This window comes from Camellia sinensis, chromosome 8, assembly GCF_055761805.1.
Source record: "Camellia sinensis isolate YWXY chromosome 8, ASM5576180v1, whole genome shotgun sequence".
NCBI lineage: Eukaryota > Viridiplantae > Streptophyta > Magnoliopsida > Ericales > Theaceae > Camellia > Camellia sinensis.
Window position 1 is genome coordinate 88,285,550 of NC_138968.1, and position 27,498 is coordinate 88,313,047.

A 27,498-nucleotide genomic window follows, 5' to 3' on the forward strand; every position below is an offset into this window, starting at 1 on the left:
AACACTAGGGGCAAATTCACCCCCCATTGGATGGACTTCTACATCGTCAGCAAACAACAACCATTCTCCTGGATTCAGATGACTTCAGGATCTCAAAACCATTTGACATGGACAAAGCTACACTTTTACCCTTGAGAGGCTCGCTGGGCCGAAAACCTGGAAGGGCAACCCAGGAAAAAGTTAGAGCAAGAAAAAGAAGAAAAAGAACGACAAAAAAAACAGAGAGAAAAATGCAAAAAAAAAAAAAGAAAAAAGATGAAAAAGAAAAAGAGAAGAAAAAAAATGAAAAGGAATTGAAGAACATAGCTCGCAAGGTTGAAAACCCGCAGAGGGTGGCCTTGGCAAAAGTTAAAGCGCAAAAGGAGAGGTTAAATACACGAGTGTACCTTAACCCCGAACTACGCAAGGCTTGGTTCCAATCTTTGGGATACGTAGGCAACTTCATTCTGAAGTCCAGCCGTAAAACACTTCAAATTCGACAGTGTCCATGTGTTGGTTCTGGTCATCTTTGTCTTCTCTGTGTCTGAGAATTTGGTTGTAATTGTCATTATGAGGACTGGTTGCCACGTGCTGCGGCGCTATTCAGACTAGGGGCAACTTTCCGTTGCCGTTCAGAGTGCTGCGGTGCTATTCAACAAGGGGCAACTTTCCGTTGCCATGCAGTGCCGTTTAGACAAGGGGCAATTCTCCTTCGGATCTGAGGTTGTGCATCTCAAGAGTAGGTTTCGTGCTCGTTGAGCAGTGGCCTTTTGCAAAAACAGTTTTGAGAATTTTTACTGAGGTTGACTAATTCTCTCGAAAATTATTCCATTTTTTCCAGAACTGGACCATTTTCTTGGACCCAAAAAAGGAAAATTTTCAGTGCTCATAACCTAACTTCATGATTTCAAATCAGAAAATCGAACAAGCATGTTAATCTAACTCTCTTGTCGGTCAAAATTGTTCTAGTAGAAAACCAAAACAAGAAAAATTGGTCAAAATGATGAACTAGGGGCACAGTTGAGTCAGGCTTTTTGTCTTTCCCCCGTCGTCAATGCATTTGCCAGAAAGGGCACCATACTTGCCGGAAAGGGCACCCTGTTCGCTAAGAAGGGCACAGCGGAAGCTAACAGAAAAGGGCTGAAAGCTCTCATATCCTCCGAGCAACGAGGTATCAAGCCAAGTATAAAGCACGAACTGGAATGGATCAAGATATTCCACCCCCTCATCCGGACAGATCTGATCACGCCCAAATTCCCCAGCAAAGCATCGTCAACCGATGTCAGCTGCAGATTTGATACACACCCAGTTGTAGTGCAATTCCTTTGTGGGAGGAATTCACTAGCTGTGCGCAGAAGAAAGAGAATCTAGCAGAATGCTGGAGGCAAGAGCCCACAACTTCTTGTTTATCCATCAACCACCCAGGGGAGGGATGAAAAAAAAATGAGAGATTAAAGGATAGAGAGATGTGCGTTGAAAGAAGAAGTGAGGAAAAGGATTTTGTGAGAAAAGCCGAGCCTGAGGACCGAGTGATGTGAGAATCACAAATAAGAAAGGGTAGGAAACAATACCCGGAGAAACTGGCTCCTCGTGCACCGAGAGGTCTCTTGCCTTTGTAACACAGCTGAGTGTTGTGTTTGTGCGTTTGTGTTTGTCTCGATTCTTGTTTTGAGTCGTTTGAGTGTCAACAGATGTGTTTAGGTCATTTTACCTTGTTTTTCCTTTGTTGAGTTGTGTTCAGGTTGTTCTACCTTTGTTTTCCATTGTTGAGTCGTTTTGGCTGTGGTCAGTTGTAGGCTCAATACCCAGTTGAGAACCCTTTTCTCATTTCAATTTCAAAAATCGTTTTGTGCTCAGAGTGCCGTGTCGTTCTCCATATTTGTGCAAAACAGGATTGGTTCTTTCATAAAACCGCAGAGTTCAACCCAGGTCACGTGTGAATAGTAAAGCAAGGACCTATCTGAAGCTATTTAGGTTTCGGACTGCAAAGCAAAAGAAAAGAGGGAAAATTTAGAGCATCTTAGCATGTTTCAACTTTAGCAAAATCCGAGACTGCATTCCAGGTGCACTTTCTTAGGCCTCGCCGTTTCTCTGGAGTATGAGTGTATCTCGACCCTAAGTGTAAGCCTACTTCAAGTCAGAATGGCAGTCCTAGCAGCACTCGAGGGTTTCACATGCAGATGTTATCTCTCGCCAATATGAACAGGGTGTGCCCTTTTTGAGCTGAGGGTGTTGCGAAGTCCTCTAAGAGGCAAATCAGAGGCACCAGAGTACATATTTGACCCTCCTCTATTGCATAGAATGTGAACTTTCGTATACACTGTTGTTGCATGCGTGCCACGCATCGTTATGATTCATGCATAGAATATGCTTGCTTTCGATTCCGCATAGAATATGCTTTGCTTGTCTCATACATAGAATATGCTTTCCCTGTTGCATAGAAAATGCCCTCGTACTTGCATAGAAGATGCATTTTATGACACTGTCTTGTGCACTTACACTTTGTATCTCACTAGCACTGTCTTGTGCGTCTTGTGGTTGTATCTCAATCGCACTGTTTTGTACATTTCAAATCACTCGCGCTATTTAGCGTATCGCACTGTTTAGTGCATTTCAAATCACTTGCGCTGTTTAGCGTATCGCATTGTTTAGTGCATTTCAAATCATTCGCGCTATTTTGCGCATCGCACTGTTTTGTGCAGTTTACATTCGCGCTATTTTGCGCATCGCACTGTTTTGTGCAGTTATCGCACTGTTTTGTGCAGTTTATCATTTGCGCTATTTTGCCCACCTCAATTGCACTGTTTTGTGCAGTTTACATTCGCGCTATTTTGCGCATCGCACTATTTTGTGCAGTTTATCATTCGCGCTATTTTGCGCACCTCAATCGCGCTGTTTTGTGCAGTTTACATTCGCTCTATTTTGCATATCGCACTGTTTTGTGCAGTTTATCATTCGGGCTATTTTGCGCACCTCAATCGCACTGTTTTGTGCAGTTATCGCACTGTTTTGTGCAATTTATCATTTGCGCTATTTTGCACACCTCAACCGCACTGTTTTGTGCAGTTTATCATTCGCGCTATTTTGCGCATCGCACTGTTTTGTGCCGTTTACATTCGTGCTATTTTACGCACCACAATCACACTGTCTTATGTTTTGTATATCGCATCGCGCTATCCTGCGCACCTTACCTGCACTTGTTAGTGCATTGCATCGCGCTACCTTGCGCACCATACCTACAGTTGTTAGTGCATTGCATCGCGCTATCTTGCGCACCTTATCTGTATTGCATTGTTTTGTGCATTCACCATGCTCGTACTATTTTGTACACCTTTAGCATCGCACTATTTTGTGCATCTTCTTAGCACTGTTTTGTGCATTCACTCTGCATCGCACAGTCTTGTGCACATTGTATTTTTGCATCATTCGCTCTGTCTTGTGCACTCCTTGGTCAAGGAGACCTTAAATCCTCTAAAGGTGCAATTCCTTTGGTGTTTGTCGTGCCCGAACGACTTCTGGTGGTCTGGTATAGCCACCTGCCTTTGTTTGCGGTGAGTTCCTAGGAGACCAAATAAGACGGTGGAAACTAGAGTTTGAATGGCTCTTGCCTAGAACGCAAAGGTTCGGGATTTCCGAGACTAAAGTCTGGTTTAAATATCCAGGGGTATACCCTCGGCTTGAAATCTGTATGGCAGCCCCATAGATTGAGATAGCATATGTATGCGCCTTAATTCTAGATACCGAATCAACCTAGTCTGTCGCCTTGTTGGAGAATAAGGAAAGTTGCAACCATAGTCAGGAAGAAAAGTAGTACCTGTGGTTCAACTGAGAAGAAGAGGAAGATTCCCACATCAGCATGAGGTAGGACATTGCCGAGGTAAGTCATTGCCAATTGCCCCTATAAGGTACCTCCCTTTTCCTAGCTATCACATTGCATTTTAGTCATTATAGTGCATTGCATAAATCCTGAATTTTTAAACCGGCATCGCATAGCGTGTAAGTCCAATTTTCAAAACCGGCTTCGCGTAGCGTATAAGTCCAATTATCAAAATCTTCCCTCATATTATTTTGCATCCTGCCCCTGAACTACGCTGGTTTGATTCCTTGCAAAGGGATACGTAGGCAGCCTGCGGGCACAACCATTTATTTATCTATATTTTGTTTGTTTGTCTAAGTCTTCGGCCTTGTCAAAAATGGGTCGTCTCTAGGCTTTGACATTCACTCCCGTCACTTATGACTTCCGAGTTCTGTCAAAGAGGGGCAACTGTAGCCACCCCATTTTTGACCGACCTTAAGACTCAGACGTCACCAATTGAGCGCTCGGTGATGTTGCATTTTGTGCTCATTCTGAGGTTTCAGAGTCTCGGCTGCGAGCCTTGCCTCTAGACTTCGGGGCTCTTTTTGTGCCTTGCCTCGGTTTGCGAATCGGGTCCTATTTTCTCTGTTTTGTCTTCCCGAAGGGAGGGAGAGGTCTCATAGATCTTCTTTCAGTGGCCGTAGGCTACGTTTCGTGGTCGTAGGCCATTTTTCCCATTTGGAGCCCGGTTTCCGGTTTTCGGAGCCGTCGGCCGTGTGCCTCGTTTCGGGACCGCTTAACTACCTCCGTTTGCTCTGATTTTTGGCACACATCTTTTTTCCTCCCTTTAGAGGGACACTATGGCCCGCGAGACCACCTTCGTGGTCATACGCCACTTCCGATGCCTAACAGCCTGTTTTCGAGGCCCCGAACCGCGCGTTTTGGCCCACGAACCTTCGTTTTGCATCCGTTTTGGTCCATTTTTGGTAGAGACCCTATTTTCATTGTTAGGAAGGTGGTAGGATGGTGGCCGGCCACCTTTTCCCCTGAAAAACTAGTTTTCTCATTTTCTCTCTCTAAAAGCCGATTTTTTCTGACAGAAAGCTAGTTTTTCTCACTTTTGAGCCACATTTTCTGGCTTTTCACGCCACCATTGTGATCTACTCATTCGGGAGGCCACCAATATGGATAGGCCGGCCAGAAATTCATCTTGACCCTTTTGAACCTTGCTTAAAAGCTAGCTTTTCTCTCTCTTGGGTCACTTTTTCTGGTTTTTCTCCACATAGCTGTATTCTACTCATCTCGGAGGCCACCTTTCTGGGTAGGCCGACCAGCAATTTTTGTTGACCCTTTTGACCCCTGTTCGGCCGACCAGGGGGAGTGGCCGGCCGACCAGGGGGAGTGGCCGGCCGGCCACTTGAACTGGCCGGCCTGCTTCTTACTTTTGCTTTTTCTAAGTGTAATCCAGCTGTGCCAACTGGAGGCCATTTGGTGCATCCTGCATAGTGTATGGAGGATACTTGGGGTCTCTTGGAGATATTTTGAAGCTTCTCCTCTATAAAGGAGAGGCTTGGCTTCTTGTTGAGGGGTTGAATAAAATTGCTTAAGGCAAATTACCTCCCTCCTCCATTGTTACTACTCAAAGCTCCAAAACCCTCATTTTCTTGGTCCATTTGCACTACAACCCTTAGCACCACACCTCCATCATCCATTCCAGCACCATGGAAGTCATTTGTAGAGGTTGAAAGCTCACCAACTTGGTCCAAAAGCTGCTGGAGGTCGCCTCTTCAAGGGTAAGTGTCCATTTCCCTCCAACTTGCATTTTTTTGCATGATTGGTTAGCCTTTTTTGCAAGCATTTCTGGGCTTCGACCCAAACTGTAAAGTGTCTTATTGTGATCCCCTCTTCAAATTTATTTAAGGTTACTTTACTGTTTGAGGTCATTTACTTCCCCTTATCCTCTATCTCTCTTTTAGGGCTATTTTTGCATTCTATTTTAGCCTTACTTGTGAGCATTTTCGAGACTTTCTATAAACTGGAAAAAGTCTAGTTTTGACATCCTCTTCAAGTTTTATTAAGGTCCCATTTCTGTTTGTGGTCATCTTCCCCCTATGCATGCTTCATCTTTTCATGATTAAGGCTATGCATTAGAGCACTTGCATTGGCCATGGTTTGGCCTCTTAGCCACTGAAATATAGTGGATTTTCAATGTCTTTGATGCATTTTTGAGGGCCAAAATTAGAGGAGGGTGACCCCCTCTCTCCTTGTCTTGTTTGGGGGTCTTTTGGGCCTTCCAAAGGGACCCCATTTTTCATGCATCGAAGTCTTGTTTCAGACCTCATTCTATGAGTTTTAGGGTCTACCTTGGCTCTGTCTAAGGCCCTTTTGGTCATATTTATACATACAATGCATGTGTAGAGCAATCCCATCCAAGGCTCTTCAAAGGAACCTTTCTTTGCATGTTTCCTAGACTGATTTCAGGGCCTATTTTTTTAGTTTTAGGGCTGTCATAACTCATTTCAAGATTTGGTTTGGTCATACTAAGTTTCTATCTTATATGTGCTTAACAACCCCTTGAATGACCTTCCAAAGAAGCCCCTCATTATTGCATGCATTGGCTGCATTTTAGTGATTATTTGGGCATATTTTGGCATGTTTTATTCACTATTTTTGGCTGGTTTGATGTGTTCTCATTTGCTTCATATACATGCCATGTAAACCATGCTTGCTAGCCAATGTTGCATGCTATTTTAGTCCATCATGTTAGCCTCTTTTGGCCATGCTCTAAACTAGAAATGTGCATGTTTTGGGACTTCCATGGCTCTGTCTTTAGACTTCATGATCAAATAATGCCTTCTTTGTATACTCGTGGTTCAGTGCATTGGACTTGTTTTAAGTTTTGGGGCATATTCCATGCATCAGGTGCCATATTTCCATGTTTCGGGACCATTTAGCATTATGTTTCAGTGCTGAAAATTACATGCTTGAATGCCATGCTTCATCCTCGCCATGCTTTGGTAGTGTGGTATTTTATGCCTTAGGTTCGGTCCTCGGTATGCGTGCATGTGTGCACGCATTTCGGTTGTCTCATTTTCATCTAATGGCCACTGATGTGAGTGTGGCTGAGGTCCACTCATGTTGGTGTAAGTCCATTATGCATTGTGTATGCCATTTCAATCCATAGCATTGCGTATGCTAGGTTGCATCTTAGAGCATTGTGTATGCCATGTTACATCACGCGCATTGTGTATGCCATTTTAGTACAGAGTATTGCTTATGCTAGGTTGTATGTTAGTCGCATTCTGTATGCCATCTCATTTGCATTGCGTTTGGGATAGGAGTTAGCCCGAGCACAGGGAACGAGGGACGTTTCGTACTTCGAGTGACGGAACGTGTCTCAATTCCTTGTCGCCGACACTCCGGATTACCCATGATGGAGTTTAGGTCTTGTTGTGTTTCCATGTGCATTCATCTCATATTGAGTCATGCAATTCGGTCTCGGCCATCATGCATCGATATGCATGATTGGTGGCACGAGGATCGAGGACTACACTCCCTAAGGAGTAGTCATGCATACATATGTGAAATACTTTGCCATGCCCCTTTGTTGCTCTCTGTTGCAGTAAACCAGAAATCAGTGGCCTTCTGGAGTGTTGCGCAATATTCCGAAAACAATTGCAAACAGAGGCGAATCGGGGCATCGCAATGGATTTCCGCGCCAAGCAACTCGAGCATGCATCATTCATCATTTTGGAACAAAGCTGAGGCGGTCCATGGATTTGCGTGCCAATTTACCTGCTTTCCTAGATTAATTTCTTAATTAAGTAGGGTTTTGTATTTATTCAGACTGTACTATTTATTCAGACTGTATTATTCTTTCGGACCCTCCGAGCGAGGGCACAATTGTAATAAGTGTGCGTGAGTGTGATGTATGTCTTCCAACCCCATGTCTTTCTCCCTTTTATTTACCAACTTATGATGGTTAGATTAGGGCATGTTTCAATTAGCATACAGTATGATAGCATGTTTGCATCATTCATCTATCTTACATGCACCGGGCTCGGCGCACCATACTAACTGCATTTGTATTTCAATTCCAAATTGAATACTTGTTAGTTGTAGCATTTCATATGCCATCTTTAGAATAGCCGAGCCTATCTTAGTTGCATTTTACATTTGTTGCATTAGGCATTTCTGTATAGTTAGGATCATGCATAGATTTCTAACATAGCTTCTGTTTTGGCTTGGAGTACTCGGTAAGTTTTGTGCTTTATCATCCTTGCATGTGTGTGAGTGACTGTCATGATAGCATGCTTACCATGAGGCTATGTGCTTATATGATATAACTGCCTGAATGCCTGTGGGTGAAGGTTGGGCTATCCGATTTGGAACAGTTCATTAAATGCGAGTTTTAAGCCCACTAGATAGTGGCAAATCATCTTGTTTTCTAAGCCCACCTAAGGGTGGCAAATCCACATTTTAGCTTACTTGCGAGTAGCAAACCGCTTTAAAAAAACAAACATGAGATGTTTCGTTCCAATTCAGGGGACCCAGTCTATACTTGTATGCTGCGTGCATCACGTAGTAAATCTAGGCTAATAACCGGAATAAGAGTACATAATGTTTTCAAAACTCGATATCATGGTTAGTAGAGGCCGATCTTTGATCGGGCGAGTGGGGGTGCTCACGAAGTGACCTTCCCCAATCGTACCCAAGTTCCCGAGCCGAGGCAACTTTGGTGATAACGGACACGTAGGCGTAGGCAACGAGTCAGGGTTTCCTAAATTTCGCAAAATAAAATATTTAGGTGGCGACTCTGTATCTGGCAGAGCAGTCCATGTTTGGCACTTCTTTCAAAAAATCTGTTTTCAAAAATGATTTGCCGGATTTGGACTCTTTGATGATTTCGTCGGTCTTGCATTGCACTCTGCGAGATTAGATACAGGACCGTGACATTGAGTCTTGAACTGTAGTGGGCCCAATGAACAAAACGGGGGGGATTCCCTCCCGGGACGTTCGGGGACGTCTACAACACCCCCTATGACCCCAGCGTATATATTACTCACTTCTACCTACGAAAATCGACGTTGTTCATTCTGGAAAGCACAGATCTGTGCATGATGGACACGTCCAACCCTCAACCCAAGCTTATGGTGATAAGACTTATAGTGAAAAGGGAGTCAACCTTGGAGGAAGGTACTAGTACGTTGCCAGAGTGTCCTTAGGACTTACCTAATAAGGTGTACGATCCAAGTTGCTACATTGTGTCGACTGGTCAAATCAAGCCTGAATTGGTGTTGCCAGACTTCAATGTGGTCAGGAAAGATGGCTCGAGCCAAGGGTTGGATGATTTGGTAGAACTCGAGGAGAATTTAGACAACCAGTAGTTCTTTGATGAGCAGGATCAGGGAGATGTCCAGATCGGATGGTTCGACCTAAATGGATCAACTCACAACACTAGATTGCTGAGTGATGAGCAAGACAAGGAAGAAGAAACTGGAATGAAAGTAGAAGGAAATGGAGAAAAGGTAGCTATAGTAGCCGGAAGGGTTGATGAGAAATAAAAGCTGCCGGAGGCTGCTATTGTGGAAAACCCAGCCCCGAAAGTGGGCACTATGAACACTGGGGATACTAAACAGGAAGCTGCAATGAGGTAGTTAGAAAGAGAAATGATTGAGGATAGCCAGGAAACTATAAATTCACAACACCCTGTGAGGGATACCTATGATGTGAAGGTGATACAAGCATAGCCAGACAACTGTTTCTCAACCATTGAGAGCGAATGGTGGGACCGATTCCCTTCCAAACAATACATGGTATGCTGAAGAAATAGACCATCTGACGAGAAGTGGGCGGTATTTTAAGCCACTGAATCAAGCAGAGGCGTCTGGAAAGAATGAAGAGGCTAAGAAACAGAAGAAGAAACAATTAGAAGAAGTGGCAGTATTAAAACAGCTCAAGAAAATTCAAGCTGACATCTCCATCTAGTGTCTTCTCATGGCCTTATGAGTACACCGACATGCAGTATTGTCGGCAGTGGACAAGGCTAAATTGTCCATTGACACCACGACTGAGCAGCTGGTAGGTTTGGTCTTTCCAAGTGGTGCCAGGCCAACTCTTACCTTCTCTGACAAAGAGCTGCCACCAGAAGGCTCAGCTCACAACAAACCGTTGTAAATATCTGTCAAATACAGGGAGAAATGGGTGCTGGTGGTGTTGGTAGATACCGGTTCGGCCATTAATGTCTGTGCTTCTCTCACTGCCTATGCAATTGGCCTCAAACTAGCAGACTTTATTCCCATAGCCCAAGTAATTCGGGCATATGATAACATGAGTAGAGAGGTCATAGGCATAGTGCAAGTCAGAGTCTAGATGGGCCCAGCTTAGCAAGAGGTTGAGTTTCATGTCTTGGATGTACTGGCTACCTTCACTTTACTGTTAGCAAGACCCTGGTTGCACCATGTGAAGGCTGTCTCTTCCATTATCCATCAAATGTTAAAGTACCCTCATGGGGGAGGAGTGGTAATTGTTTTTGGGAATTCATCCATCCATCTGCTCCAGAGGTAACTATGCCAGTGTTAGAGATCGACCATGGCGACGAGGATGTATTCCTCTCAGGATTCACTCTAGCTGAAACCCGGGTAGTACAAACCATTCTGGTAGCAGACGAAGGCATGTACACCAGCTTCCAATCCATCTATTTCATGAACAAACTACAGCACGCTCTAGGAATTGGACTCGAAAGGATTGGTCAGAAAGGTGTTGCAGCATTAGTAGATGTACCACACAACCCACGTGCCTTTTGACTAGGCTATGTACCCACCGAAGTGGACTAGATTAGAAAGGGAAAAGAAATGAGAGGCAGAGCCAAGTCTAAGCAAGCCGAAAAACACTATGAACTCATCCACAGGCCAATCCAGGGGACACTGAATCGCCGTTTTGTTCGGGAAGGAGAGGATTTCCCTTTTTGTGGCTTTCCGAGCCATGGGTAAATTCCTCAAAGCAACGTGTTCCTAAGTTCGAGATCATCTTTGATCTGCAGCTGCAGGATAGTGATGATGTGGAAAGGGCTAAACCAAGTATCAAAGCTGAACAAAACATGGAAGGTGACTCAGATGGTAGTGAACTTGGAGTAGGGGTAGCACTGGCTAGTGTCCTGACAGATCCTATGACCGACCTAGAGAACTTGGGGGATAAACTTACTGTCTCCTTGATCGGGGAAGAACTAGGTGTGAACCGAACCAGTGGCATTTTGGATGTATCAAGGGCACCACATCTTTCCTTGCAGCTGGAAGAAGGCTATTTGTCCAGTTTTGAATCAGGTGATGAGCCAGAATTTGATTCCACTGAGTCTGTGGGGTCGGGATCAGATTCAAGTTCTTCTGAGTCTGAGTCTCGTATTTTTGGAGGTGGTAACCCCGATACCAAAGTCCTATCTAGGTCTTCATTCAGCTTTTCTTTTGAGTCTGCAATTGAAGATCTGGACCTTTTGAATGAGAACTATGCAGATTCTGTGTACTTTTCTATGCCATTGGATTATTGTATTGAACAAGATTTTCATAATTTTAATGAAAATGAAGGGGAAAAGTTCCTCTAACTTTGAAAAACTTGTTTAATCGAGAGAAAGAGAGGTTTGCTAAACCCTATGCTGATGAAATCATTGCCATTAATGTGGGTACTGAAAAGGATCCGTGTCTGATCCAGATCGGGTCCACGTTGTCTTCGGAGCAGCGCGAGCATTTAATCGCTTTGTTAAAAGATTTCAAAGATGTTTTCGCGTGGTCCTATGAAGACATGCCTGGAATCGATCCTGAGATTGTACAACATCGGATCGCTCTTGACCCCGAGGCCTGATCAGTTAAGTAGATGCTGCATAGAATTCGTGTGGTTTGGGTGCTGAATATCAAGGAAGAGGTCACCATGCAGATCGAGGCAGGTTTCTTGTTAGTATCTGAGTATCCGGCTTGGTTGGCCAATATGGTCCCAGTGCCGAAGAAGGATGGTAGAATCCGGGCGTGTGTAAACTTCCGGGACTTGAATAGAGACAGCCCGAAGGATGACTTTCCTCTGTCGCACATTGATGAATTAGTGGATTTCATTACGGGCCACGCATTGCTATCGTTTATGGATGGATTTTCCAGCTACAACCAGATTCTAGTGGCGCCTGAGGACAGAGAGAAAACTGCATTCACTACACCGTGGGGTACCTACTACTACCGAGTTACGCCCTTCCGTTTGAAAAATGTTCGAGCTACCTATTAAAGAGCTGTAACCACTATTCTGTATGACATGATCCACCAGAAGGTTGATGTGTACGTGGACGACATATGATTGTCAAGTCCAAAGAATGAGAGGGCCACTACACCACCTTAGAGAAATTCTTTCAATGGATCAGGGAATACAGATTAAGGTTAAACTCGTAGAAATGCACCTTCGGCGTAACGGCAGGAAAAATGCTGGGCTTTCTGATCACACAGGGCAGCATTGAAGTAGATTCTTCCAAAATCAAGGCCATCCTAGAAATGCCACCACCAAGGACTGAAAAGGAGGTCCGAGGCTTTCTGGGGAAAGTCCAATTCATAAGACGGTTTATTTCAAAATGAACCTTTACTTGTGAACCACTATTTGGTCTCCTGAAGAAAGGGAAGAAATTCTGAAGGAATGATCGATATCAGTTTACCTTTGAACAGGTTAAGTGGTGCGTCTAGAATTCGCCTATGTTATCGCCGCCAGAGCCAGGGAAGTCTTTGATTCTGTACTTGTTAGTAACAGATTCGACCGTGGAATCCATGCTGGCTCAAGAATCTGAAGATAGAGTGGAGAAAGTCATCTACTACTTGAGTAAGAAAATGGTAGATTACGAGACCTTCTATACTCCATTGGAGAAAGCTTGCCTAGCCTTGGTATGGGCTACTAGGAAGTTGAGGCACTACTTCTTAGCTCACTCTGTAATCCTGGTTTTGAGATTAGATCCTATCAAATATCTCTTTGAGAAACCAGTGCTTACGGGTAGGTTGGCCTGTTGGTTACTTCTTCTCTTCGAATTTGATCTGAAATATGTCACCCGCAAGTCGGTCAAGGGAAGAGCTGTAGTGGAGTTCCTGGCAGGCCACCTGGCAGAAGGAGATGAGGCAGTGGAATACTTATTCCAAGATGAAGCCATTTTGCAAGTTGAAAAGGAAACTTGGACGATGTACTTTGGCGGAGTGTCCAATCAGTACGGTTATGGGATAGGTGTGTTGCTGATAGCACTCGATGGTTCCTGTAGACACCCCATTTTTGACAGTCCCCAAGACTTGGACATCACCGCTTGAACACTCGGTGATTACTCATGTTTGTGCTTTGTTTTGAGTTCCCGGAGGTCTCGGCTACGCGCCTTGCTTCAGGATCTCTCAACTCGACTGTTCTGTGTTTGGTTTTGCACCAAACACTTGTGTTTTTGCTTCTGAGGTTAGAAAGTAGCTTGATAGCTACCCCTGGCACCCACCGGCCTTGGTTTGAGGCCACCGGCCATGTTTTGAGGCTACCGGCCATTGGTGAATTATACCATTGGCCGGTCGGCACTCAGTATGGCCGGCCGGCCATCTATTTGGCCGGTGACCTCCTTTTCTGGCCAGTAGCACTTTTTTACCTTTTTCAGGCATGGTGCATGCCAGCAGTGCCAGCTGGAATGCACCAAACCTGCCCCGGGGCATACTTGTGGCTGTTTTGCCCTTTTTGCACCCTTTTGGTCAAAGCTTCTTGAGGAAGCTTGACCCTAAGCTTCCTCAAGAAGCTTGCCAGCTGTCCTAGTTTCCTCAGGAAGCCTTGCCCCCTTTGCCCCCTTTGACCCCTTTTTTTGTTTAGCTTCTTTGAGAAGCTTCAAACCTTTGTTTTGTCTATATATAGAGCCCTTCCTCTTCCTTTGTTGGGTTCAGCAAAAAAACCAGGGGGATATACATATATACATCTGAGATATACCTTCTCTCTCTATTTCTCCCTCTCTCTCATCATTTGTGTGTGTTTGAGGGCCTTAAGGTGTATTTTATCCTTAGTTTTGCACACAAACACACACTACTACACCATACTTCGAATTTGAGGGGCTTTGAGGGTTTGTTCTTGAGGTTTTGGACTGGTTTTGATCAAAAGAAGAAGGCTGCACTTGCTGTTCATCAAGGGTTCTTCAAGGGTAACTCTTTTACTTTAGATTCCCCAATCTTGCACTAGACTTTTGCCTATCTTACTCATTGTTTTAGACATTGTGTATAACTAAAAAAAGTCTTGTATTTGCATGCTTAAGATACTTCATTAAGGTTGTTTGATGTTGGGGGTGGATCTCCCCCTCTTAGGCCTTGTTTGGCCCTTTTGGTGCTCTCTTTGCTAAGCTTTGGTTAACCTTGAGTATTAGCCTTCTCACCACTGAAATCCAATGGATTTTTAGTGGTAAAGAAGTGGTTTTGAGGTCTTGCATAGGTGAGGGACACCCCTCTCCCTTTATCTTTCTTTTGCCCTCATTTTTGGCTCATAAGGGTAGCATGTATGCTTGGTTGTATTTGGTTCCATTTCAGAAGTTTTTGGATGTTATTTGGTCACTTATTGCCTCTGTTTTTTGTTAGATTTGTGGTCCCTTACATGCATAGTATACTAGCCTTGCATTCCTCCATTTTGCCTAGAAGTAAGCCATGCATTTAGGCCATGATTCTTGCATGCTCTAGCTTAACTCCATGAAGGTCTTAGCATTATTTTGCCATGCTCAAGGACTGTTGGGGGCTGTTTTAGTCATATTTGCCATGTTTAGGGTAGCCTCTTTGCATTTTGGCTTGTGAGCCGTGAGCATGTAGGTCTTTAGCATGCTTAGCCTAGCTTATTCTTATGATTTGGAATCATTAGGGACCATGTTTCAGTCCATAAATCATGCTTGTATGCTTGCATTCATCACCTCTCTCATGCTTTGAAGATGCGTCTTTTTATGCCTTGAAATGAGCATTGTGCATGCCTAAGTGTTTAAGCCTTCGGGGCTGCCATATCAGAGGGTTTTAGGACTTATTTCAATGCATCCAATCTCTATTTTTGGTTGTATAGCTCATGCCATGTTGGCTTGGGGTAGTGGTAGTAGAATACCCCTTGGTTATGCCTTAATCTTGGGCCTATTGGTGTGTATGCTTACATGAGTATTTGTCCATCATTTTAGGCATCTTTTGTCACTGTTTTGGGGTGGACTGAGGTTTGCCCCTTCGCATTGCATTAGTCATGTTGCATCTTTGAGCCAAATTTGTATACATGCATTGCATTGTTTGGTTTGGGGTGTCAAACCAAGCATGAGGGGAGAGGTGTGTTCGTACCCAAAGTGACAAAACACGTCTCAACCCTCGGTCGCCGATCCCCTTGACCTCAATATGAAAGGGTGTTAGCATTCATTTGTGTGTTGCATGCATTTACATTAAGTCGCAAACTTGGCCTCTTAGGCCATCATGCATCGAGATGCACAATTGATGGCCCGAGGGTCGAGGACCACGCTCCCTTGAGTTCATTGCATGATAGGGAGTGTAGCCATGCACACATTTGTTTGAAAATTCCATGCCATAAACCGCTTGCCCTCTGCAGCTATCAGCTGTAGGTTTCAGCAGGAATAATTGGCCGGCCGGCAAAACATGTTTGGCCGAGAGCATAAGATTTGGCCGATAATCCCATTCCCATGGCCGGTGGCATTTTGTTCCGGCCGGTGACACTCCAGAGCACTCAAGAAGTGATTTAAAGCAGTTCTGGAAATTTATATGATCCTCAGAGGGGCAAGGCAGTGTAAACAGAGGCAACAGTGCTATGGCAGCGAGTTTTCGAGCAGGGCGAGTCAAGCATGCATCATTCGCGCATTCCAAGGCAGAGCTGCGGTAGTCTCTTTACGCTTCACATTTGGTTTATTTTGTAATTAATTTGTTAATTAATTAAGGGTCTGTAATATTTAATTAGCTTGTTAGTTAGTTAAATTCTATTATTCTTTCGGTCCCTCCGAGTGAGGGCTAACTTGTAATAAGTGTGGATGCGTGTGTGCATGTCTTCCAACCCCCACTTCTTTCTCCCTTTTACTTATCTGCTTTTGATGGTTAGTATTAGGTCATATTTGATTTAGCATACCTTATGCTATGCATGCGTGCATCCATACATTTGTCTTGCATGCACCGGGCTCGGCGCATCATACTAACTGCATTGTATTTCAATTCCAAGTTGAATACGTGTTAGTTGTAGCATCATCATATGTCATCCATAGATTAGCCGAGCCTATTGTAGCTGCATCTTGTATGTGTTGCATTAGCCATCTTAACATGAGTTAGGATCATGCATTGATTACTAACTAGCTTTTGTTTTCGCTCGGAGTACTAGGTAAGCTTTCATGCTTTAGCATCCTTGCATGAGTGTGAGTGTTGCCATGACAACATGCTTACCATGTGGCTAGATGCTTATGTGATATAAACTGCTTGAGTACCTGTGGGTGAAGGCTGGATTGTTTGAGTTGGGATAACTCATTGAAATCCGTATTTTAGCCTACTTGTGAGTAGCAAATTCCAAAGCGTTTTCCAAACAAATGGATATGCAATGTTTTGTTCCAAATTAGGGTTCCAAATTAGGTCGAATGGTCGAACTAATGGTAATGGTCGAACTATCCATTTGTTTGGAAAACGGATATGACAAGAAAACCCTATTTTAGCCTACTTGTTAGGTTGTAAAACGGATATGCGGGGCACTCGGGAACTATCCATTTGTTTGGAAAACGGATATGATAGGAAAACCCTATTTGTTTGGAAAATGGATATGACAGGAAAACCCTATCAAAACAAATGGATATCGAAACTATCCATTGCGTTTTCCAAACAAATGGATATGCAATGGTCGAACTATTTTAGCCTACTTGTGGTCGAACTAATTTGGAATAGTCACTATGGATTTCAAACTAATGGTCGAAAAGGGTGCCCCGCATAACGTAGTAAATCTAGTCTAATAACCAGAATAAGAACGCATAACGTTTTCAAAATAGGATATCACGGTTAGTAGAGGCCGATCTTCGGATCGGGCGAGAGGGGGTGCTCATAGCTGACCTTCCCCAATCGTACCCAAGTTCCCGAGCCGAGGCAACTTTGGTGATGACGGACACGTGGCGTTCGGCACTTCTTTGGTGATGACCGAGTCAGGGTTTCCTAATTTCCCCCAATAAAAAATATTTAGGTGGCGACTCGGTATCTGGCAAAGCAGTCCATGTTTGGCCCTTCTTTCAAAAAAATCTGTTTTCAAAAACGATTTGCCAGATCTGGACTCTTTGATGATTCATTGATCTTGCAATGCACTCTGCGAGATTAGATACAGGGCCGTGACACCAATTGAGTCCGAACTGTAGCATGAGGCCCGAGGGCGCGTCTACAGTTTCTGGCGACTCTGCTGGGGATTTAGAGAGCTTGACTCGAACTCGTGATATCCTGTTTTGATTCCATTTATGTGTCTCTTTGCATTGCATGTGCAGTGGTGCGCCTAGCACACCGTGTTTGCCATCTGCCATTCCTAAACGGTTTGCCGGAGGCTTGACTTTGTCAAAGCATGCCATAAGGCTGACCGATTGTGGGCTCTGACAGTATGGGAACACAAACCCCGGTTTTACCGTGGCACCCTTTTCGACCATTCGACCTAGTGCATATTGAAATCCATAGTGACTATTCCAAACTTGGACAGGTTGCTTACCCGATGTTAGGTTGTTTGAAAACTGCTGCGTGCATAGTGAAACCCTAGCTCCTGACAAAATAAGACAGGAAAACCCTACCCCAACTTGGGGGTGTTTTGGCTCTCTTTTACTTGCTATGTGTTTTTAGAGTGTATCTATGCAGGGAACACACATATCAGTTCACAAGTCTGAGTGTCAAGCCTGCGGGCATCGTTGTTTTTTTTGGAAATCAGTCATCTACGGGTATCAGATTCAGACATAGGGGCAACGATTTGGAAACAGTGATTAGTGATTAAGGAATAGTGCATTCAGCTTGTTGGCAATTTGTTGTGATACCCAGCTGTGTGTTGTGTTTATTTTACGTTGTTACGTTGTCCAATTGTTTGTTTATTTATACGCTTTATTTATCTTTTTACTAGGTAGTCGAACACAATTGCTTCTGACCCAATAGATATTCCCCAAGCACTCTGGACTAGAGGTCGTCGACTCCATCGATCTGAGGATCTTGTAGATAGACAACCAGTGTACCACTCTCTACTCCCGGTTACTAGACGGGGGACAGCTAGGCAGAGGGCATCAGTTCAACAGTCAGTACAGAGGGCTTTGTCTACGCCACCTGTGTACAGTAGGGATCAGGATTCTACTTCTCCCACAGAAAGGGAACATATACCGATAATTCAGTCAGAGCAGAACAGTATGGCCAATTTAGAGTAGATGGTGCGCCAGCTCCAAGAGAGTATGAAAATGATGCAGCAAGATGCTGTTCGACAGGCAGAGTTCGCCAAGCAGCAGGCCACGGTTATGAATGAACAAGCAGAGTTAATCATGAGGTTACAGTAGCAAACCGAAGCATCTGCTTCGCAGCAAGCTCCTTCCCCGCCAGGAATTCCAACCCCCGGGGAGACAGCTAATGTTCAGAATGATACGGACATTCCCACGGGACCACCTCCACCCCCGACCCTACCCCAAATCCAACCCCAGTTATCCAAAACACCCACCAACCTACCAGACTCTCCCTTTGAGTTCGAGACAGATCCCACAGCATTGAAGTTGAGCAAGCTCAAAAAGCTATTCAAGAGACCCCAAGGTGTCAAGACCATCCCTGACATCGAAGATGGATATACCGACGCAGTTGTGACGCTGCCTGACAGATTCAAAATGCTGCACATTGATCGATTTGATGGGTTCGGGGACCCCATGGTGCACCTGAGACTGTTTTCAGACATCTTAAGGCCAATGGGCCCCAGCAGACTTCAGAAGCTGTCTTTGTTCGGCCGAATCCTGTCGGGTGTGGCGGCCATATGGTATGCCAAATTAGAAGATGATGTCAAGAGAAACTGAGACGAGATGGCCGAGGCCTTCATTACGTAATACTCATACAATACACAAATCGAGATTACAACCCGTGATCTCGAGACAACAAGACAAGAGCCTAAAGAGAGTTTCTCAAAATTCGTGACCAGATGGAGGGCCAAGGCTTCGATGATGACCTTAAGGCCTACAGACAAAGACCAGATTCGGATGATTGTGCGCAATCTTCAGCTGAAGTTGATGCAAAAGATGATTGTACTCCCCTTCCCTACCTTTTCTGATCTACATGAAATGGGGGTGCAGATTGAGGATGCCTTAAAGAAAGGCTTAATTGATGATGACCGGGAGCAACCCTGAAGAACTTTCAACAGCAACACTAATGCAGGCCCGAGCGGTACTACAACTACAAGAGCCTCCGAAGTGAGCATGGTCACCACCAACCCCCCTCCAAGAACCATGGCAGCTGCGCCATTCTCCGGTGCATCCGGGAGCCATACCTAAACAGCCAAATACCCACCCAAAAACACAAGAACCTTCGCTCCACTGTATATGACCCTATCCAAAGCTCTGGGGGTTTTAATCAGAAAAGGGCATTTGAAGCCCCTAGAACCACGGCCCTTACCAGAAAGACTTCCCCCTACCCACAACCCAGCCAAATATTGCGCATTTCACCAACAGCACGGTCATGACACTAATCTGTGCTTCCGATTACGTCATGAGATTCAAGATCTCATCGATAACGGGGTGACTCTGCCTCCTGAGAAACCCAATATTACAACAAACCCTCTCCCCACACATAACCAAGCTCCACCGCCTAAAAGGATCAACTTCATCCAAACTGGGGTCGTGCCTTACGATCCTAGCATCTATATCACTCCTTCCCACCTGCCTAAGCCGGAGGTATTCCTTCCCGACTGCACTGACTTGTACATGATGGACATCTCCATGACCCAACCTAAGCCAACGGTGGTGACTATCAAGAACAGGAGAGAGGAGATCCCAAAGGAGAAGAAGGTTATTGAGTCAGAGTTTGCAGAATCTGGGAGTCGTGTTGAGAAGACATATGGTCCGGGTGACTACATTTCATCAATAGGCCAAGATGGGCCAGATGTGGAATTGCCAATAGGGGGAGAACTGTGTGTGATCCAAAGGGATAGTCTGGGACAGGGAACAGATGATTTAAGGGTTGTGGAAGAGGACCTTGCCAATCTCCAGTTTTAAAGTGACCAAGATCCAGGGGGCGCAGCAATCAACTGGTTTGATTATGAGGAATCAGCAGAGGCTACTGGGTGGTTGGATGATCAACCGGATGTGGTGGAAGAGTTCCAACCAGGACAGGGTCCGGCAAGGGCACGAATGTCGGTGACAGTCGAGAGAGTCGAAAATCAGAATGCATCGCTGGGGAGCACCGGTGTTAAGAATTTCGCTCGGGATTGGAGTATTCTGAATACAGGAATTATTGAGCAGCCAGCTGTGTTGATACGGTCGGAACATGAAAGATTTGAAGATCCCACGAGAATCAGAAAGGCAAAGGCCCATGTAGGGACTGAAATTGTTGTGTGCACAGGAACAGAGAATGCTGCGAGCATAGGGATGGAAGGTACCGCGAGTACGAGAACAGTTATACCTGAGCCGGACAGGTGTCTGTCGGCTACTGATGGAATGTGGTGGGAAGATGAGGATTTATGTCTTGCCCATACGGATGAAGATTGGGGGAACAACCAACCCGATGACACCTGGTACCTTGGTGAAGTCGACCATGTGACACAGAGCGGGCGGTACTTCAAACCCCCACACCTAGATCAACCAGAGGCTCCTGTGAAGGATAGGGAGGTTGAGAGGCAAAAAGAGAAACAACTTGAAGAGGAGGCTGTGCCCAAACAGTTAAAAAAGATACAAGCAGACATCTCCATCTGGGGACTGCTTATGGCATCACGAGTGCACAGACAGGCTGTCCTATCAGCCATGGACAAGGCGAAGCTTTCGATAGAAACCACGCCAGAACAGCTAGTAGGATTAGTTTTTTCGGGAGGGGCTACCCTGAAGCTGACTTTCTCCGACAAGGAACTACCACCTGAGGGGGCAAACCATAACAAACCACTCTACATCTCTGTGGAGTGTAAGAATAAATGGATACCGGTGGTTCTTGTTGATACCAGATCCGCCACCAACGTCTGCCCGGCAAGGACAGCGTACGCGATCGGCTTAAAAATTGCGGACTTTTTACCAACAGCCCAAGTAATTCGGGCATACGATAACACAAGTAGAGAGGTCATGGGGAAGGTGAAAATTCAGACTAAAGTTGGGCCAGGACAGCATGAGATAGATTTCCATGTCTTAGAAGTTCCGACAACTTTCAACCTGCTTTTGGGGAGGCCGTGGCTGCATCGAGTGAAGGCCGTCTCGCCCACTCTTCATCAGATGGTGAAATACCCCTATGAAAAGGGAGTAGCCATTGTTTTCAGAAATTCATCGATCCACCCACCTCCAGAGGTATCTACACCAGTCTTAGAAATTGAGCACAGCATGGAGGATGTGTTTATATCAGGTTTCACCCTTGCTGAGGCTCGGGTTGTACAAAACATCATGGCTGCTAACGAGGGGATATATGTCAGTGCTCAAGCGGTATACCTCATGAACAAACTCCAACATATCCCTGGGATGGGGTTAGGAAGGAGCGGCCGGAAGGGCGTCGCAGTATTGGCCGAAGTGCCACATAACCCTCATACCTTTGGCTTGGGTTACCTGCCCACCAAGGAGGATTGGGTAAGGAAAGGAAAGGAAATGGCTGAAAGAGCCAGAGCGAAACAGATGGGGAAGCCTTTTAAGTTGATGCACTGGCCTATCCAGGGTACCCTAAACGGACGCTTCGTCCGGGAGGGGAAGCGCATACCGGGGTTCGAGATTTTCTTTGACCTACAATTATCTGGGGATGATGTTGCCGAAGAGCAGATAGACCCGACAGTCGAGGCTGAGCATAGTGGGGAAATGGAGTCTGAGGACACCGAACTTGAAATGGGGGTAGCACTGGCATGTCTACTTTCAGATCCTTCGATCGAACGAAAGTGCTTAGGGGATAACTTCTCGGTGTCCATGATCGGGAATGAAACGGCTGCGGGCCTACCATCAACCATTTTGGATGCATCCATCGCACCCTCTCTCGTTTGGCAATGCGAAGAGGGATTTTTGTCGAACAGCGCCGGGTCAGGTAGTTAGCCAGAATCTGATTCCACTGAGTCTTGTGAGTCGGAATCAGGTTCCAGCTCGACTGAGTCTGAGTCTGGTATTCCTGGGGGTGATAACCCGGATGCCACAGTCCTGTCCAGGTCGTCTTTTTCTTTCTCCTTTGAGTATGTTGTAACAGAAGAATCGGGCGGTTTGGAAGTACTTAATGAGAGTAATGTGGATGTGGTTTCCGAGTACTTTTCTGTGCCTTTGATATATTGCTTAAATCAGGACTTTCAAAATTTTAACGAAAACGACGAGGGAGAAATTCCTCCGATTTTGCAACGATTAATTGATCAAGAATAGGAAAGATTTGTTAAACCTTTGGTTGATGAAATCACTACTGTGAATATTGGTACTGAGAAGGACCTGCGGCTGGTCCAGATCGGGTCCACGTTGTCTTTGGAGGAACGCGAGCGCTTAGTCACTTTATTAAAAGATTTCAAAGATGTTTTCGTGTGGTCCTACGAAGACATGCCTGGAATCGATCCTAAGATTGTACAGCACCAGATCCCTCTTGACCTCGAGGCCTGACCTGTCAAACAGAAACTCAGAAGGATTCGTCCAGACTGGGCCATCAAGATTAAGGAAGAGGTCACCAAGCAAATCGATGCAGGCTTTCTGCTGGTATCCGAATACCCGACTTGGTTGGCAAACATTGTTCCGGTGCCAAAGAAAGATGGCAGAATCCGAGTATGCGTGGATTTCAGGGATTTGGACAGAGCTAGTCCAAAGGACAACTTCCCCTTGCCACATATTGATGAGTTGGTGGATTTCACGGCAGGGCATGCTTTGCTTTCGTTTATGGATGGCTTCTCGGGTTACAATCAGATAGTGATGGCACCTGAAGATCGGGAAATGACTGCTTTCACCACCCCGTGGGGGACATACTGCTACAGAGTGATGCCGTTTGGGTTGAAGAATGTTGGACCTACATATCAACGGGCCGCGACCACAATATTGTGTGACATGATCCACAAAGAGGTTGAGGTGTACGTGGACGACATGATTGTCAAGTCCAAAGAAAGAGAGGGCCACTACACCGCCTTGCAAAAGTACTTTCAAAGGATCAAAGAATTCTGGTTGCGTTTGAATCCTCAAAAGTGTACGTTTGGTGTTACAGCAGGGAAAATGCTGGGGTTTCTTATTACACAGAGAGGTATCGAAGTCGACCCTTCCAAAATCAAGGCCATCCTAGAAATGCCACCACCAAGGACTGAACAGGAGGTGCGAGGCTTTCTGGGTAAAGTGCAATTCATAAGACGATTTATCTCAAAATTAACATTGACTTGTGACCCACTTTTTGGTCTCCTGAAGAAAGGAAAGAAATTCCAATGGGACGGCCGATGCCAAGCTGCTTTTGAACAGATCAAGGAATACTTACAGAACCCGCCCATGTTGTCATCGCCAGAGCCGGGGAGACCGTTGATATTGTATCTTTCGGTAATCAAGACCACAATGGGCTGCATGCTCGCGCAAGAATCAGAGGACAAAGTGGAGAGAGCCATCTACTATCTGAGCAAGAAGATGCTAGAGTATGAGACTCGCTACACACTGTTGGAGAAGGCTTGCTTAGCTTTGGTATGGGCTACCAGGAAGCTGCAGCACTACCTGTTAGCTCACTCTGTAATGTTGGTTTCACGACTCGATCCCATCAAATATCTTTTCGAGAAACCGGCACTTATGGGTCGGCTAGCTCGTTGGTTGCTGTTGCTTTCTGAATTCGATCTGAAATATGTGACGTGCAAGTCAGTCAAAGGAAGAGCAGTAGCAGAATTCTTAGCCGACCATCTAGTTGAAGGGGGCGAAGCAGTTGAGTACTTATTCCCAGATGAGGCCATTTTGCATGTCGACAATGAAACTTGGACGATGTACTTTGACGGAGCGTCAAACCGGTACGGGTATGGAATAGGGGTGTTACTGATAGCACCCGATAATTCCCGTATCCCTCTAGCATTCAAACTCCGATTCAAAGTCTCGAACAACGAAGCAGAATATGAGGCATGCATTGCCGGTCTAGAAACAGCCCTGGAACTAGGGGCAAGACGGTTGGACGTCATCGGGGACTCGAATCTTGTTGTGTCTCAAGCAAAAGGAGACTGGAAAGTCAAAGGAGAAAAGATGATGATGTATCACCGGACGCTATGATTACTTTACGAAGTGGGTTGAGGCCCAATCTTATGCGGTGTTGAAGGCTTCACATGTTGCGAAATTCATCAAAAACAACATCATCTGCCGCTATGGGGTCCCAAACGAGATTATTTCAGACAATGGTTCCCATTTCAAGAAGGAGGTGATTGATTTGTTAAAGAAATACAATGTGGCTTTTCATAAGTCGTCCACATACCGGCCGCAGACCAACGGAGCAGTTGAGGCCGCCAACAAGAACATCAAGCACATACTGCAGAAGATGGTGGAAACCTACCGGGATTGGGCAGATAAGTTGTCGTTTGCTGTTTGGGGCTACCGGACTTCAATTAGAACTTCTACTGGGGCGACTCCATATTCATTAGTCTATGGGATGGAGGCCGTTCTACCTATAGAAATTGAGGTTCCGTCATTGCGAATATTGGCTGAGTGTCAAATAGCCGAAGCAGATTGGCAGCAGAGCAGAATCGAGGAACTCATGCTCTTTGATGAGAGAAGACTGAAAGCATTGTACCATGTTCAAGGTTATCAATGCAGAATTGCCCGGGCTTTCAACAAGAAGGTTAAGTCCAGGAATTTGAAAGAAGGAGATTTGGTACTCAAGGATAACCGAGCTCCCATCCATGACCCAAGGGGCAAGTTCAGACCCAATTGGACTAGCCCCTACATCATTAAGTCTATTTGGTCGGGTGGAGCTATTGTTCAGATGGACCTAGATGGCCTAGAGTTCTCCCAGCCGATCAACATGGACAAATTGAAGAAATATTACCCCTGAGAGGCTCGCTAGGCCGAAAACCCGAAAAGGCGACCTAGGCAAAAGTTAGAGCACGGAAAATTAGAAAATATAAAAACTGAGCTCACAAGGTTGAAAACCCGCAAAGGGCGGCCTTCGCATAAGTTAGAGTGTAAAAGGAGAGCGAAAATACTCGAGTGAACCCAAGCCTGAACTGCGTAAGGCTTGATTCCCATCTTTGGGATACGTAGGCAGCTTGATCCTGAAGTTCAGCCATAAACACTTCCCTGATCAACTTTGTCCATTTGATCGCCTTGGGCCATCTTTGTCTATTCAGCATCCAAAAGCTCAGTTATGATCTCCGGTGCAGTGCTTGGCAGACTAGGGGTAACTTTCCAGTTGCTGGGATCCGGGGTTTGTGCATCTCAGTGACAGATCTCAGGCGTGTCCAGTTCTGATCCATATCGAAAATAGTTTTGAAAAGTTTTCATAAAAGTTGACTTTGTTCAAATTAATCTTTTTGCAACTAAGACCATCACTGGACCAAAACGGGAAATTTTCAGTACCACAACCTTCAAGTTCATTGATTTCAAGTACATAGTCCTCCTGACCTTGAGCGATTTTCATCTTGGGATGCATGAAACGCAACCCTGAGCGGTGTTTTCTTTCCTTGTCTCACGTTTTGGCGTGGTTAGAGTGTGTTTTAGATCTTTTTTCGTGGAACCTGTGTTGGTTTTAAGCTTGAAGCTGCTCATTCATATGTTGTTATCTTGTTATTGCTTATTGCATCATCTTGCATGATCATGAGTTTTCAAAATAGTCGGCTTCGCGAAATGTGTGAGTCTGGCTTCAAAGTATCTTTATGCATATCATTCGCATCTTGTGCCAGAACTATGCTAGTTTGATTCCTTGCAAAGGGATACGTAGGCAGCTTGTGAGTGCAACCATTTAATTTATGTCTTGATTGTTTGCCCAAGTCTTACGACCTTGTCAAAATGGGTCGTTTTCGAGCTTTGACAATCACTCACGTTATTTCATGACTTTGAGTTCTGTCAAAGAGGGGCAACTATAAACATCCCATTTTTGACCGCCCTTATGACTTGGGCAACACCGCTTGCGCACTCAATGATTAATTTGTATATGCTTGTCAAGTGCTTGAAGTCCTCAGCAAAATGCCATAGCTTTTAGCCTTCAAACCCTAAATACCTTTGGCCTTGTTTTGGACCAAAACCACAGTTTTTAAAGCCTAAAAACCCTGGGACCTGCAGGCGCACTAGTGTGGGCCACCGGCCACCAATGTGGGTTGCCGGCCAGCATTAGTGGCCTGCCGGCCACTTGTGTGTTTTTGTAGATATTTATGCCAGTTGTGCCAACTATTTCCACAGGTGCATGCATCTGTGCACACGTGTATGTATGGATATTTCTGAGGGAGTTTCATGTTTTTCTATAAATAGAAAACCTCCCCTTCCATTTTTGAGGGTTGAAAATTTTGGATCAAAAATATTTCACTCTCTCTCTTGTAAATTCTTAAGCCTTTGCCTATATACTCTAAACCAAACCTTGTGGTATTTGAGCTGAGGTACTTTTGAGCTTACTTTGAGCTCTTCAAGGTGTGTAAGTGTTGGTTTGTCACTTAAAAAGAGTTCTCCTCCTCAAAAGGTATAAGTCTTGGCTTGTTTCTTTGATTTATTTGCTATTTTTTCTACTATTTTTGGACTGTTTTTGGGCTATTTATACTTTGTATTTTTGGGCTGAAACTTGTAATTTAAGACCATTAAGGGTGGACAGGCGGATCACCCTTCTTTGCACCTCACTTCTCAAGCCTTTGACCTTGTGTTTCCCACATTTTTGAGCTTTTTAATATTGAATCGCAGAGGTTTTTCAAAAGCTAAAACCATGTTTTGAAGTCTCAAAAATGGAAGGGGTAGCCTCCCCTCCTTGTGCTTGTTTACTAGCTTAACTTGCTCTATGTTGTAGTTTACTGCTTTAGCTCTTTTGCGTTCAATTCCAACACTATTTCAAGGTATTTTAGGACTGTTTTAATGTTCTTGTTTCATTTATGCCTTGTATTGCATACTTGTAGTGTAATGGTCCTCATAGGTTTGGAGGTATAGGTCTTAGCCACCAACCTATTTAAGTTGATAGCATTTATTTTTTGTTTTTCATACTTGTGTTCACCTCTAATCACTTCTGCAACCTCCCTCATTTCGTGGCTTTTTCTTTGTTTTGAAAGTTGTTTCAAACCAAGTGTTTGTGTAAGCATGAGATTGAGGTATTGTTCTTAATGGTTTAATCTCTTTGGGGGTTCATTAACAACGACATGATGTCTCTCTCATGCCCAAAACAGCTCTTTGGTTGATATTTCTTTCAATTAGAGGACTTAAAGATCACTATTGGACTTAATGAACTAATGAACGGTTGGTAATTAAAATGAAGTAATAAAATTGGGACTAAAAATGATGTAAGATAATAAGTAATTTGGTGTTCAATCAGATGTTAATTGAATACATGGAAACTTGAGGCATTTCATACTTGCTAGTAATGAAATGGTTCAAGTTTCTAAGGTCAACGAGATCAATCCATGATAAGGAGATTTTTTGTTTTCTTCCTAAAACAGTTTTG